The sequence below is a fragment of the Antechinus flavipes genome, chromosome 2, assembly GCF_016432865.1.
Source record: "Antechinus flavipes isolate AdamAnt ecotype Samford, QLD, Australia chromosome 2, AdamAnt_v2, whole genome shotgun sequence".
NCBI classification, from domain to species: domain Eukaryota; kingdom Metazoa; phylum Chordata; class Mammalia; order Dasyuromorphia; family Dasyuridae; genus Antechinus; species Antechinus flavipes.
The window spans coordinates 199781336-199796836 of record NC_067399.1 but is presented as its reverse complement, the minus strand read 5'-3'; positions in this window follow the sequence as shown (position 1 = coordinate 199796836).

Below are 15501 nucleotides of genomic sequence, written 5' to 3'. Positions count from 1 at the left end.
TTTGAAAGCTGTGGTTTCAAAAAGACTTTTCATAGATGGTTTATTATTCTCTATTAATTTGATAAAACTCATTCTTTGGTGGGGAAATATTGTGTTTGAAAGTTATTTGCCAAAAGATTTGGAGTTTGTGTTAAGAATTCCAGGAAGTTCGAGTCATCCAAATAATGTGAAACATGAGGAAAGGATCACTATCAATTTTTGGCAAAGGCTTTCCCATAACATTAATATAGTGATGGAAAATCCACTAACTTTTCCTTCTAGTGTACTTTTCAACAAGGAATTCATTTCTTATCACTCCATTCAAAGAGCTTACTATTAAAGTCTTCAAAGTTTCTTAAACTATGAAATGCAATGATCAGTTCTCATTTGTCAGTCTTTTTTGTCTTTTCTGTGGCTTTCAACACTACTCATTTCCCTTTCTTATTGCTACTTTTTCTTTCCTTGAATTCCATAATATTGCTCTTTTCTAGGTCTCTTTGTTATGGGCCATTTCAGGTATGGAGGATAGTCTATAAAAGGCCTGGAGATAACATTTGAAATGTCATCTATGGAGCATATCAACTAAAATAGTACAGTGGGAGTTTATAATGTGACATATAATTAGCCTAGAAAAATACATAGTATTTTCTTCATAAATGTTTATTGATTAACTGATTTACTACATACCAGGCACTGTCCTAAGTGTTGTAAATAAAAATGCAGGTAAAAATAAAAGGTCCTAAAACAGCCAATAACTTTAACAATCTAGTGTTTGGCAAACCCAAAGACTCCAGTTTTGGGGATAAGAATGCATTATTTGACAAAAAATGCTGGGAAAATTGGAAATTAGTATAGCAGAAACTAGGCATTGACCCACACTTAACACCATATACCAAGATAAGGTCAAAATGGGTTCATGACCTAGGCATAAAGAACGAGATTATAAATAAATTGGAAGAGCATAGGATAGTTTACCTCTCAGACCTGTGGAAGAGGAAGGAATTTATGACCAAAGAAGAACTAGAGATCACTATTGACCACAAAATAGAAAATTTTGATTATATCAAATTGAAAGTTTTTGTACAAACAAAACTAATGCAGACAAGATTAGAAGGGAAACAATAAACTGGGAAAACATTTTTACAGTCAAAGGTTCTGATAAAGGCCTCATTTCCAAAATATATAGAGAATTGACTCTAATTTATAAAAAATCAAGCCATTCTCCAATTGACAAATGGTCAAAGGATATGAACAGACAATTCTCAAAGAAATTAAAACTATTTATAGCCATATGAAAATATGCTCCAAATCATTATTAATCAGAGAAATGCAAATTAAGACAATTCTGAGATACCACTACACACCTGTCAGATTGGCTAGAATGACAGGGAAAGATAATGTGGAATGTTGGAGGGGATGTGGGAAAATAGGGACAGTGATGCATTGTTGGTGGAATTGTGAACACATCTAGCCATTCTAGAGAGCAATTTGGAACTATGCTCAAAAAGTTATCAAACTTGTGCACACCCTTTGATCCAGCAGTGTTTCTACTGGGCTTATACCCCAAAGAGATACTAAAGAAGTGAAAGGGACCTGTATATGCCAAAATGTTTGTAGCAGCCCTGTTTGTAGTGGCTAGAAGCTGGAAAATGAATGGATGTCCATCAATTGGAGAATGGTTGAGTAAATTGTGGTATATGAACGTTATGGAATATTATTGTTCTGTAAGAAATGACCAGCAGGATGAATACAGAGAAGACTGGCAAGACTTACATGAACTGATGCTGAGTGAAATGAGCAGAACCAGGAGATCATTATATACCTCAACAACGATACTGTTTGAAGATGTATTCTGATGGAAGTGGATCTCTTCGACAAAGAGATCTAACTCAGTTTCAATTGATCAAGGATGGACAAAAGCAGCTACATCCAAAGAAAGAACACTGGGAAATGAATATAAACTGCTTGCATTTTTGTCTTTCTTCCTGGGTTATTTATATCTTCTGAATCCAATTCTCCCTGTACAACAAGAAAACTGTTTGGTTCTGCAAACATATATTGTATCTAGAATATACTGTAACCTATTTAACATGTATAGGACTGCTTGCCATCTGGGGGAAGAGGTGGAGGGAGGGAGGGGAAAAATTGGAACAGAAGTGAACGCAAGGGATAATGTTGTAAAAAAATTACCCTGGCATGGGTTCTGTCAATAAAATGTTATTTAAAAATAAAATAAAATAAAATAAAAGGTCCTTGCCCTTAGAGAACTTCTATGTCAATAGCTGAAGACAATACATAAAAAGAGAGCTAAAAAGTTGGGGGAGAGGAAGAAACTATTCATATAGGTAAAAGAAGATATGAGCAGAGGAAGGTATAAAGGGAGAATGGCTATCAGTGCTTCCTCCTCAAATTGGACTTTGCTCAAATTGGACATTCAACAATTTAAGAAACAAAGCCTTTCCAGCATGAGAAGGTAGACAGGAAGAAGTGGATAAGTTGTCTAGTGACTCATGAACTGAGCCAAGTGCAGCATAAGGGTGACTTTGTGATGATCATGAAGGAATTTCAATGCCAGCAGAATCTGTGTTTGATAATAAAGATGATGAATAACTAGGGAAATTTCTTGGGCAGACAGATATGACCAGATTCCCATCAGGAAGGCTATGGATCTATTTCCATAGCTCAGTCATTATTGAGACATATGGGGTAGTTTAACCACATTTAGACTAGGAGTCCAAAATTGTTATTCAGGTTCCCAATTTGATATTATCTACTTGACCTTCCAAAGTTATTTCTCACTAGGCCATAGTTGATTTCTCTGTGAAATGAAATAAGTGAGCAACTTAACCTCTTCAAACTCTGAAATTTTTATTTTTTATTATTATTTTTAGTTGTTTCTCTCCTTGTCACCTTTCCTGTGGGAGAATAAATGGCCTGCTGAAATATTTATAAATCATCAGTACTAAGCATGTACCAGGAATGTGCTAAAAACTAGGGACACATTAAAAAAAGGAAAAATGTGGTTTACATTCTAGTGAGGGATACATTTTAGTGAGTACATAAATAGATATGTACAAAATAGGCGTGTACAAGATTCATGTGGAGTAGATAGAAAGAAGTCTTAAAGCAATAGCACCTGACACAGCTGTGCCCTGAATTCCTCATGCTTTCTTATTCTTCCCACTTTCACCTCTGCTTTTGTTCTTGTTCTTCTCCACATCTAGAAGAGCTTCCTGATGCCACATTTTTGTTGTGTTCTCCCCCTTCCTTAATTCAGATGTTTCCTACAGAAAATTAAATGTGAATATTTATTGAATAACTCATTAAGTGCTGAAAATATAAATGCAGGCAAAAAGAAAGAGATCTCCTCAGTAATGTATCCAGCAAGTCATCCTCCAGTTTTTCCTTGAATGCACTATCCCCACCAGTCATCGATTCCATTTGTAGATAGATCTAATTGTTGGAGAGGTTTTGTTTTATAAAGCCTAAAAGATTCTTCAAAACTTTTACTATGTTCCTAATTAAAAGAATCATAATCATAGAATTATAAAATTGGAGTATGCCTCAGTAGCCATCTCTTTTGCTTATACTCAAAATAAATAGCTTCACTATCACATCCATTAAATGATCATCCAGACTCTGTACACATTTCAATTTTGGGAAAGCTCCAATTCTGCCATTCAGGGTCAAATAGAACAAATCTAATTCCTTTCCCATGAGATATTCCTTTAAACACTTTAAAGCTAATCCCTTTAAAATTCTCATTTCACCCCTAGGCCTTATCCAGATAGAGCCCATCCAGTACCTTCAATCAATTCTCATATAGCATGTACTCAAGATCTTTCTCAATCCCAGTTCGACACTAAAGTTCATCTGGTGCTCTTTTCTCTCTAACTTTTCATGACACAAATCTCTTGATTTTTTTTAATGGATCTTTTTCCAGTTCACTTCCAGTTCCAGTTCAGACTAACTAAGATTCATATCACACAGGACTCTCTCCTGGACCTTCTTTTCTTTCCCCCTCTATATTATATTTGTATTATATATTTCACTTGCTGATTTCATCAGCTCCCATGGATTTAGTAACTCTAATCTACTAGTTTGATCCTAATCTTTCAATTGACCTCTAGTCTCAATCTCCAATTGTCTATTAGACATCTTAAACTGGATATTCTTTAACTCTCTTAAACTTAACATGTCCAAAACTGAACTCAATGTCTCTCTCCCTAAACCCTACTCCTTCCAAACTTCCCTTTTACTAAAAAGGCTACTTCTATCCTCCCAGTCTATCAGGCTCACAATCTAGCTGTCATCCTCAATTCCTCACTGTATCTCATCCCCACCCATTTGATCTGTGGCCAATATTTTTCAATTTTCACCTTTGTAATATGTCTAATATGTGCCTTCTTCTCTCCTCTGACATTGCCACCACCCTGGTTCAAGTGTGCTATCATTCCACACCTAGACAATTGCAGTAGTTTTCTCATTGTTTTTCCTTTAGCACAATACACTTTTAGCACAATATTGGCTTCTCTTTACTTCATACTATCCTCCACATTGCTGTCAAAGTGATCTTTCCAAAGCATAGGTCCCAAAGCATGTCATCCCTTTATTCAATAAACTCCTGTTGCTACCCAGCACTTTGAGAATAAAATGTAATGTCCTATGTTTGGTGTTCAGTGCTCTTCATAGCTTCCCTCCCTCTACTTTTCAAGTCTTTTCTCATCTTACATCCAGCCCCATACTCTTTGATTCTGTGACATCCTTTCTCTTCCTTATACAAGATGCACCATCTCCCAACGGTGCATTTTTCATTGGCTTTTCCCCATGCTTTTAATGCTCACCCTCTTTCTTTCTGTCTTCTAAATTGCTGATTTCTTCAAGCCTGAACTAAAATTCCATTTTCTACAATCTTTCCTGAACCCACTTAACTCTAATGTCTATCCTTTGTTGATTAGTTACAATTTAACTTGGATATTGCTTATTAGTTCAGAAGTATTTGCATGCCATCTCCTTCATTAATAAGCTCTTTAAGAAAAGGGACTATCTTGTCTTTCAGTGGATCTCCATTACTTATCATATCAAATAATAACTCATTAAGCTACTATTTAGGATCCTTCATGATTTGATTTCAATCAATATTTCCAGTTTTATTTCACATTATTCCCTTTTATACTTCTTCATGAACTCTAGATATTCCTATGCCTCACCCCATACTTCTTAAATATCCATTCTTTGTGAAAGTTTCCCTTTTCCCCCATAATGTCTTTCCTAATTCCAACAGATGAAAATATTCTCTTGCTCCTCTTATTTCTTAGAGCACATTGTCTGTATTTTTTCTCTTGCTCTGCCACAATCTACCTTGTATTATATTTATTTATGTACATGCATTATCCTCCCTTTTTACTATAACATACTCAAGGGCAAGAACTGTGTTGTTTCCTTTGTGTTCTCAGATGCCCAGCAGTGAGAAAAACTTAGATGTTTATAGAATTGAATTGACCTGAAATAGTGCATAAGAACTATCACCTAACTTTATTCTCTCCCCTCCTTACTCTCCTACCAATGCCTTAATCTGCTATTTATCAAGAATCAAATAGACAGAAGTTGTCCTATTGAAGCTACTTCCAGTCAATAAAGAGCATTTGGAGCTTGTTCGTCTCTGTATGTCTCTGCCTCTCTCTTGTCTTTCTCTCTTTCTTCCTCACCCTATCCCAAATGAGTCCTTTAAATTCTATATCATTAATAGACCTAGCCTCTTTCCTCTACCTTCAACTACAAATCTAATCAAATATTTCTTTTATTCCTCATCTCTTCATGGCTAGATGCATCTTGTGTAAGGAAAAGAAACAATGTCACTGGCTGGGCATTTTACACATGGTTACTCTTATTCCAGTCCACCTTTCACACTGATGTGCAAAATTTCTTCCTAAGATACAGTGTCAAATCATGTTATTGGTTATCTCTAAACATTCAGGTTAAGAATGATTTGAATTTGAACTTAGAACCCTGAGTTAATTTCTAAATTCTAATATTTGCCAATTGTATAACCCTGAAGAAGTCACTTAATGTTTCTGGGGGCTTCAGTTTCCTCTTAATAAAATGGGGGAAAAGACAATCATATTACCTTTTTCATTAGACTGCTGTAATTTTTATTTAGTTATTTAGAACTTTAAAGAGCTATATATATATTTGAATCAATTTCATTATATAAGGAGTCTTAGAGTTTAATCCAAAAGGCTATTTTTTTTTTCAGATGAAGAAATTGATGTTTAGGGAAACTGAGTCACTTGCCTGTGGATACACAATTAAATCTGATTCCATGTCTTTTTCATTTTACAGTGGTTAAACCACAGTGATTCTCCATTGCCTACCAAATAAGATTTAGATTACAAATAGAATTTAAGACTCTTCACAAGCCTTTTTCTTCTTTTCTTTCTAACCTCTATCTCATATGCTTCATGTTTACTTTTTGGTCTAGCTTAATTCAATTACTGTACTCAATGTTCTCAGAAATCATAGACCATGTATCATAGATCATAGAGTTAGTCTGGAAGGGACCTTAGAGATCATTGAATCCAATTTCCTTGTTTTTTCACATGATCATCTGATCAGCCCAGAAATTACGTGACTTGCTCAAAGTTAAATAGTGACAAAGACAAAGTGAGAATCCAAAGCTCCTGACTCCAATTTCTTCATGCTTCTTCATTCTGTCTTCTCTTATCTCAGTATTTCTTATCCTTGCTCCCCTCATAAAGAACAAACTCCTAATGCAATATTTCTGTTGAATGCCTTCCTTTCCTTCAAGGACTAACTCAGATGCCAGTTCTTCATGAAGACTTTCATTAATACTCTGCTCCCAAGGGAAATTAATCTTGCATATTTCTTACATTATTTTATTTTCTCTTTGTACTTATAGTATCTCCTCTAGATTACAGTAATTTGAATTCCTTTCTTTTCCCTGTAGATTATAAACTCTTTAAGAGCAAAGTCTGAGTCATGTTTATTTTTATATTCCATCATCTACCACAGGTATTTGTACATAGATGTTTCTTAACAAATATTTGTTGAATAAATGAAAGAATGAAAGGCCTGAATTTTCTTCTTTCCATCAAAGTGATCACTTTTCTTTCTTGTCTTGTTTTTGTTTGGTGCTGTTTCCTAGACATATTACCCCTGGAACTGGCTTGTTCCATTATCCATGCCCAACAACAAGTAAAGTAACCCAAAGTCAAATGTATGCCAGATTTATACTACTTAGAAAAAATCTTAGTGCTTTTAGTGATCTCTTTGGTTTACTTTCATGTGCATTTATCCTCTGAACAATTGATCTGCCTTGGGCTTTAATATTCTGTATCTCAAATTACATTAATTATCTCCCTTGGTTCTTGCTGACCTATTATAGACAAAGATAGTTTTTACTTAACAGAAGACTATATTGCTTTGCCTTTTTCATTTTATTTCCCTTTGGAAATGGGGGTAATAGGTGGAATACTCTGCTTTTTATCAACTTCTAAGTAATCTTCCTCCTAGAGCAGGAGTTCTCAACCTTTTGTTGCATGTGAAATGAACTGCTTTGGCAACCTGGTGAAGCCTCTGCATAACTTAAGAGAATATATTTTTTTTAATGCATAAAATCAGAGACAGATTTACAAATGAAATCAATCACATTGAGATATAGTTATCAATTTTTTAAAAAATTCATGAATCCTAGGTTAAGACCACAAGTCCTAAAAGAATCCATATAAAAGTTCTGTTTATTGTAATAAAAAAGTAGAGATTAAAGGAATGAGCATCAATCAGGGAATGGCTGAACAAGTTATAGAATATGAATGTGACAAAATACTCTTTTCAGTAAGAAATGATGAAGGTAATGTTTAAGAAAAGGCTGGAAAGACCTGTATAAACTGATTCAAAATGAAGTGAGCAGAACCAGAAAAACAATTTATGCAATAAAAGTAATATTTAAAGATAATCAACTGTAAAAGATTCAGCAATTCTCATCACAATGATCTAACATGACTCCAAGGGATTCATGATGTAAAATTCTATTCACCTCCAGATATAAAACTGATAAACTCAGAGCACAGATTGAAGTATTTTTTCCTATCTTTAAAAAATTATTCTTATCTTTTTGTGTTTTTTATTTTGGAACATGGCTGAGGAGGAAACATGTTTTGCATGACTTCATATGTATTATATTTCTTGCCTTCTCAATGGATGAGGAAAGAATGGGAAAAAGAGAAGAATTTGGAATTGAGAATAAAAAAAGAAAATTTTAAAAAGCGAAAGTACCTGTCCTATAACCAGTTTATAGAAATATTTGAAATAATCTATTCTGAAGTCTTTAAGAATGCATTTTTCATAGGAAAGGAAACTGAAACTAAAATATGGAAAGTGCTTTTCCAAAAACTAAGTAAACTATATTGGGCTGACCTGGGATTTGAACACAGTTTTCTGATTTTTAACTTGATGTTTTTGATATAGAGATATAGCTCTGACCTATGCTTTGGGGGAGTTGAGCAAAGGGTACTTGGATTACAGCCCCCAAGTCAAGACTTCAAATGCCCAGTAAAATTTCTATCATTTACCAACTGTCTGTAAACATTTTAATTAATAACCAGTTTTCTTTTTTCTCACAACATATTAGGATAAGTGAGTTATGTTTAAAATACAGAAACACCTCTGTTATCCCTCCTCTAAAATTAGTCTTTGAACCTCCCATATGACTCTCATCAAAATTTACCTTGTATTGTTTATCTTCTCCATAAATAAACTATAGGCTTCCTGTTGCAAGCAGTTCATCTTTCTGATTCACCAACTGCCACCTATAGTATCTAGAACATGAGTAATACAACTGGAGTTCAGTATTATTGAATGATTAGATAATAATAACTATCAAATTTCTGGCATCCTCAAACTCAGATTGGCTCTTGGGAAAATTGTGAACCAGAAAAACAACCTATCAACTTTTGTTTTGGTTTCTAATAAGTTTCCCTTTTCTTTATCCTTTTGCCTACATTACCCCTAATTCCATCCTGCCTTCCCTAAGATCTCATATTGCTTCCTTCATTTAAACCTTGCTCAAATATATATTTTTCCTTAACACTGATGTTTAAATAAGTCATTTGATCAATCAATAAACATTTATTAAGTGCTTAGTATATATCAGAGACTATGCTTGGCATGGGGATATAAAGAAAGACAAAAGATAGTCCCTGTCCTTGAGGGACTCATGTCTAATAAAAGTTTAAAGTGGTCTTAAGGTCCTAAAGTGGTCCTAATTTTAATTAAATCAGATGGTGTAATGTAGTTGAAAGGATACTGAATTTGGATTTAGGTAAACTGGGTTTAAGTTGTGGCTTTGCCATTCATTATCTCTGTAATTAGGTAAGTTAATTCAACCTCCCTTGACCTCAGTTTCCTCATTTATGAAGTGAAGGCATTGGACTAGATGATTTCTAAGATTCCTTTCTAATCTAAAATGTCATGATATGAGGTTTAATATAAAGTGAGGACATTGTGACAGGCTCAACCAGGAAATGGGAAGGGATTCAGCAGGTAGAATGAACTCTGGAAGTCGTCACTTATTCAGTCATTATGTAAGACTAGCCTCACCTACACTTATAATCAGAAGAGCAGAAGAAATTAAGGGTACTTAGGAGGTATAAGTATCAAAGCTGATATAATCTCTGTGATGATGAATTTCCACAATTTGATGGAATAGAGTGGCTATTCACTGTAGCCTTACAAGAGGCAAACTATGAGTAGTTTGGATTTCTCTAAAATACATATATAGGAAGATACTATCTGCATCTAGAGAAAGAACCATAGAAAAATGTACAGGATAATTTTACATGTATATACATATTTGTGTCTAATGGCAGCCATCTCTAGGGTGGGGGGAAAAGAAAGAAAAAAAAAAGGAAACGAGATAAATTACTTTATTGTAGATGTAAATAGAATAGCGAGTTTTTCATAATAGAGTTATAGTTTCATGTACAAGCATTTTAATTATACTCTTGTGAAAATGGTTCTTATCTCAAAAATTAAAAAAATAAAAATAAATAAATACTTTTTTAAAAAGAGGCAAAGAAGCAGAATCTGAACTGATACTTATCTGTAGTCACTACCTATATTACTATGACGCACTCAAATCACCTTGTATTATTTTGTATACAATTGTTTGAGCTCGTATTTTCTTTCCTAATGGAATGTAAACTTCTTCGTGGCAGATTTTACTCTGGTCTTTGTATTTCCAGTACCTACTCCAGTACCTGGCATATAGTAAACCCTTGACATATGCTTATTGATTTATTGTTTGAAATTTGTTTCCCATAATCATATAAAGGAACATAATACTACCCTGAGATGAGAAATGGTGAGCAAGCCCTACTTTATGGTTGTGCAAGAACCATACTAACATAAACAAACAAACTTTAATGAAGTGTTTCCTAACACAATGGCCATGGAGCTTCCTGATTTAAATGGTCCTACAATATTTCTCTTGAGGAATCCACAAATGTTTATCATTAATAGCTTATCTTATGTGAGTAGAAAGGCAGGTAGTTCAGATTACCAATATTAAATCTTATCTGCTTCTAATTATTGTAGACAACTGGCTTGATGCAGAGGAATCACCAAATGAGTACCATTTTTAGTTATATAACATCTCATATTTCTTTTCCACTGTGGTTATGCCTATATATTTGAATTTATTTTGTCCCTCATAATTTTGAAACTCTCCTCTCAAGTATGCCTTTGCCTACAGGCATGTGGCTTTTTTCTAAGGCAGGTGTTTTTGATCTGTGGTTCACAGACCTCTTTGGGATCAGTGGATAGATTTCAGGGAGTCCATAAAGTTGAAAGATATACATACATACATAACAAAAATATTTTATACATATGTGTATGTATGTAGATATGTATGTAGGTATATATATGTGTATATATATATATATATATATATATACACACATATATATATATACCTATATAAAACATATATCCATATGTACACATGCATATGAATATATATTTTTGTTGCAATATAATTGCTTTCTTTTACATTCCTATGTCTTTTGTTTTATGCTTTTAAAAACATCATTCTGAGAAGAACTGCATAGATGAGCAAATGGTCTTGACACTAGACACTAAAAAAGACACTTAACACTAAAAAAGTTTAGCTGCCCATTCTAGGGATACATCACCTAATACTAGGATAGGTGTCTGATTGAGGATTTTGATAATACAGTACTAAAAGTTTCATTTAGCCCTTATTATATCATTTTCTATCATCTGTTTGGATTTGACTCCACCATCAACATACTCCCAGGAAAAGCTCATTCCCAGGAAATTCATCATCACAGAGATTATATCAGCTTTGATACTTATACCTCCTAAGTACCCTCAATTTCTTCTGCTCTTCTGATTATAAGTCTGGAGGACAAAGGAAAAAATGCCTCCCGTAGCTTATTTTTAAAGATAGCTCAGAAGATTAGTACTCTTTATTTCTCATAAGTTCGATCACTTAGTTTTGTATCCACCACCACCTTGCTGCTTCAGGTAGCCTCTCTATCCTTCCCCTTTATAGTTTCCATTTGGATTGTAAGACCCTTGAGGACAACAATCATATTTCTTTTCTTTTTTTCTTATTTGTATCTCCAGAACTATATCTGGTACAGGCATTTATTAAATGTTTATTGTATTGTATTTTACTGTTCACTAATTAAAATAATCATTTTTGACTGACAACAGATAACATAGGTTTTAGAATGGGAAAGAGACCACTAATCACCCCTCCTTCCTTTCACAGAAGGGGGAAAATGAGAGCCAAAGATGGGAACTTATTTGTTCAGCATTGCACAGGCAGTCAGGATCAGAGCCAGGATTGAAATTCAGTTATTCCTCAAATTTCTAGGTACTTTCCCCTGTTCCACATTGCCAAGTCACCCAGGCAAAGCTGAGAAAATTATGAAAAAACAGCAGAAGTGAGACAGTAAAGAGCCAAAAAACAAAGATAGATGGGCAAATTTTTATATATAAGAAGGGAAAAAAGTTAACTGGCAGCAAATGCAACAGTAGAGATTAGAATTTAAAACATGAAATAAGAAAAAAAGCAGAGCACCCCTAGAGTTTTAAAAAGTGACAACAGAGAAGGGAGATGTTGTAAGGGAAGGAAATCCATAAGAACAATCTAACAATGTGAGAGTATGTAGTGTAGGGCCAAAAAGATTTTAAAGCATCAGAATACTTCAATAGTTTAAATGCACAATAATCCTGAAATATCAATAGAAGGTGGTACTATTCAGTGTACTATATGAAACATTTTTGAGAATATTGTGTTTTTTTAAATAACATAATACATATATAGTGCTTTAAAATTTTAAAAGTATATTCCTCAAAACACACCTATGATATTAAAGTAATGGAATATTATTGTTCTTGAAAAAATGATGAACAAACTGATTATAGGAAGGCCTGGAAAGATTTATATGAACTTATGCTGAGTGAAACAAGCAGAACCAAGAATATATTGTACACAATAACAGCAAGAGTACACAATGATCAACTATAAAAGGCTTGGTTCAATGATCCAAAGCAATCACAATTTGAATTAAATTTTGTATAGAAAATGCCATCTGCATCCAGAAAAAGAACCAAGGAATCTGAATGTAAATCAACACATACTATGTTCACTTCTTTTTTTCTGTGTTTTTTTTTTTTTTAAATCTCTTTCATGGTTGTTCCCTTTTGCTCTGATTTTTCTTTCCCAACATGATTCATAAAGCTATGTATATTAAAAATAAATAAATAGTACATTAAAAAAGCATACCTAGGTAGGTAGGTAGTTCAAGTATAATTATGCCCATTTTGCAATGACATTTTGAGAGTTAGACTCATATGGTTCTAAATATCTGATGTAGGAGACATGGCATTATAGATATAGAGCCAGAAGGGACTTCCAGTACTGGGCCTGGAAGTCAGGAAGACTAAACCTCAAATCTGTCTTCAGAGTGTGACCCTGAGTTCTGTTTGCCTCAATTGTATAAGTGAGATAAAAATCGAATTTATCACTTGAGGTTTTGGTGAAAGTCAAATACGATGATATTTGAAAAGAATTAAATAAACAAACCCACACAACATTTTTGCATAGCATCTGGAACATAGTAGGCACTATATAAATGCTGATCCCTTCCTTCCTTCCTTAGCACACAAGGATTACATGAGTGATATGTAAAAAGGCTTTTCAAAACTTAACATCAAGTATTTCTACCACTCCACACTGTCCATAGCTCTAGGTACCCAGATGACTTTTTGTACTCATTTATGGGATTCATTGATCCAACATTTAACATATTTTTTCAATTAATGAGAATTTATTTTTTTCTTTTTTCTAACCTTTCCCTTGGGAGAAAAGAAAAGAACAGAAAGGGAAAGAAATGAAGAGAAAAGAAAAATCCTTATAAAAATTATTAGTCAAGAAAAACAAATAATTGAATTTAATATTTCCAAAAATAATATGACATTTTATATCTTGAGTCTTTTAGGACTCAATAATATGTTATATTATGTCCAAATATAATATGTATGTTCATTCTATATCTCAAGTCTGCTTCATCATCATAACTCTGGAATTATGGGTGGTCATTGTGTTGATAAGAATTCTTAAATTTTTCAAAATTGTTTTTTTTATAATTTTGTTGTTAATATCTAAATTGTTTTATTGATTTTGCTTACTTCCCTTTGCATCAGTACATAAAAGTCTTCCCAAATTTCTCTGAAATCATTCTTTCCTTATCTTTTACAATATAAGTATTTCACCACATCCATATATCATAATTTGCTCAGCATTTATTAAATGTGACAGCCTTTTTGGTTTAGGCTAAAGGCCCTGATGGGTGTAGCTGAATCATAAGCATAATAATGGATACCATCCGTGATCATACTAGTACAATTATGCAGAAAGAACAAAAAGTGAAGAACTGCTGACATTAATGATCAAAGTTGGAGGAGAAAAATTAAGCAAAACAGTCAATAGTTCTTCCTGATTTTTGTTTTATAATCTATAGAGATATCTAGTCTGAATTTCTACAAGAGCAAGTGATTTTTTTTCTATTCATTAGAACCCCTTGATTTTCTTACTCCAGTAACCATCTATCCTACCTTTTTATTTTATTCCACTAAATGAGCTAGGTTACAATCTACTTCACCAAAAAAATTAGGCCATTTCAGAAAGCCTCTAGCCATTCCCTTCCTCAACTATTCAAAACTCTTCATTGTTATCTGAAATTCTTTATTCTACCTCTTTGGCAGAATAAGAAAGAGACATTCTTAATTCAAATTAACATTTTGGACTTGTATCCTAAATCCTAATCTTCTCCATCTCTTCAAGGACCTTATGCTAGTATTTTTTTTTAAATCTCTTTCTTTCTATATACTCTTTCCTACCTCCATCCAGATATGATTAGATCTTTTTTAATTCATGAAGTTTTTTTTTGATTCTTCTCCATTCAGCTACACCTTATTCTTCACCTTTATTGCCAAAGCTCCTGATAAAATCAATTATACCCCAAACCTCTAGTTCCTCAATCCCTACGTGTTGTTAGCTCCTTGAAATCTGACTTCTACCCATAATTCTACTGAAATATCTTTCTTAATAGCCATTTATTACTTTTAGTTTTGAAATTTAATAGTATTTCTCAATACTTATCTTTCTCAACTTCTCTTATATTTGACACTATAACTACTCTTTCCATATGTTCTTCCTTTCTGTGTCTCAGTTTTATCATCAGTAAAAGGAGAAACTTCGAAGGTCTCTTACAATTATAATTCCACCATGCTATAATTCTTCTTTCAGCTTCAAAGATTTCTCCACATTAACTTCCCCTCCCCACAACTGCTTTCTGTCAGTCTCTTTCCATGAATCTCCCTCTTCTTGCTGACTCCTTTAGTTGGACATTCCCCAAACTTTAGTCCCTTGACTTCTATTTTTTTTTTCTCTTGATTCCAATTTTACTGGAAAATGTAGTCATTCTTAACTGTACCTAATATGTGACAAGTGCACATAGTGATTTCTAAATTAATCAAAATCCTTTCCAGGTTATTAGTTCCTAACAGAACTTCCTACTCAGAAAATTGCGCTTATCTTTCTGCACCATCCATTTGACATTTACCTATTTACTCTATATTGTTAGTTACCTTTTTATGTGAATATTTTCTTTCCTGAATGGGATTGTCAGTCCCATAAAAGTTGTATGTGTGTTTGTATGTGAATATTTATTAATAATGATGAAGAATTTTTTTAAAAGGGAACACAAAGTATTGCCTTTCCTTCATCCCATTAATTTTTAATTCTCAACCATTCCTGATAACTTAAGCTTTACAATCTATAGTTGGTGAATTTCTATATATGATTATTTGAAGATGTGAGATACATGAGCCTAAAAGTTTTCAAGAAATCTCATTTTTTCTCCAAAGGAAAGGAATGAAAAGAATTATTAATATTTTCCAATTAGATTT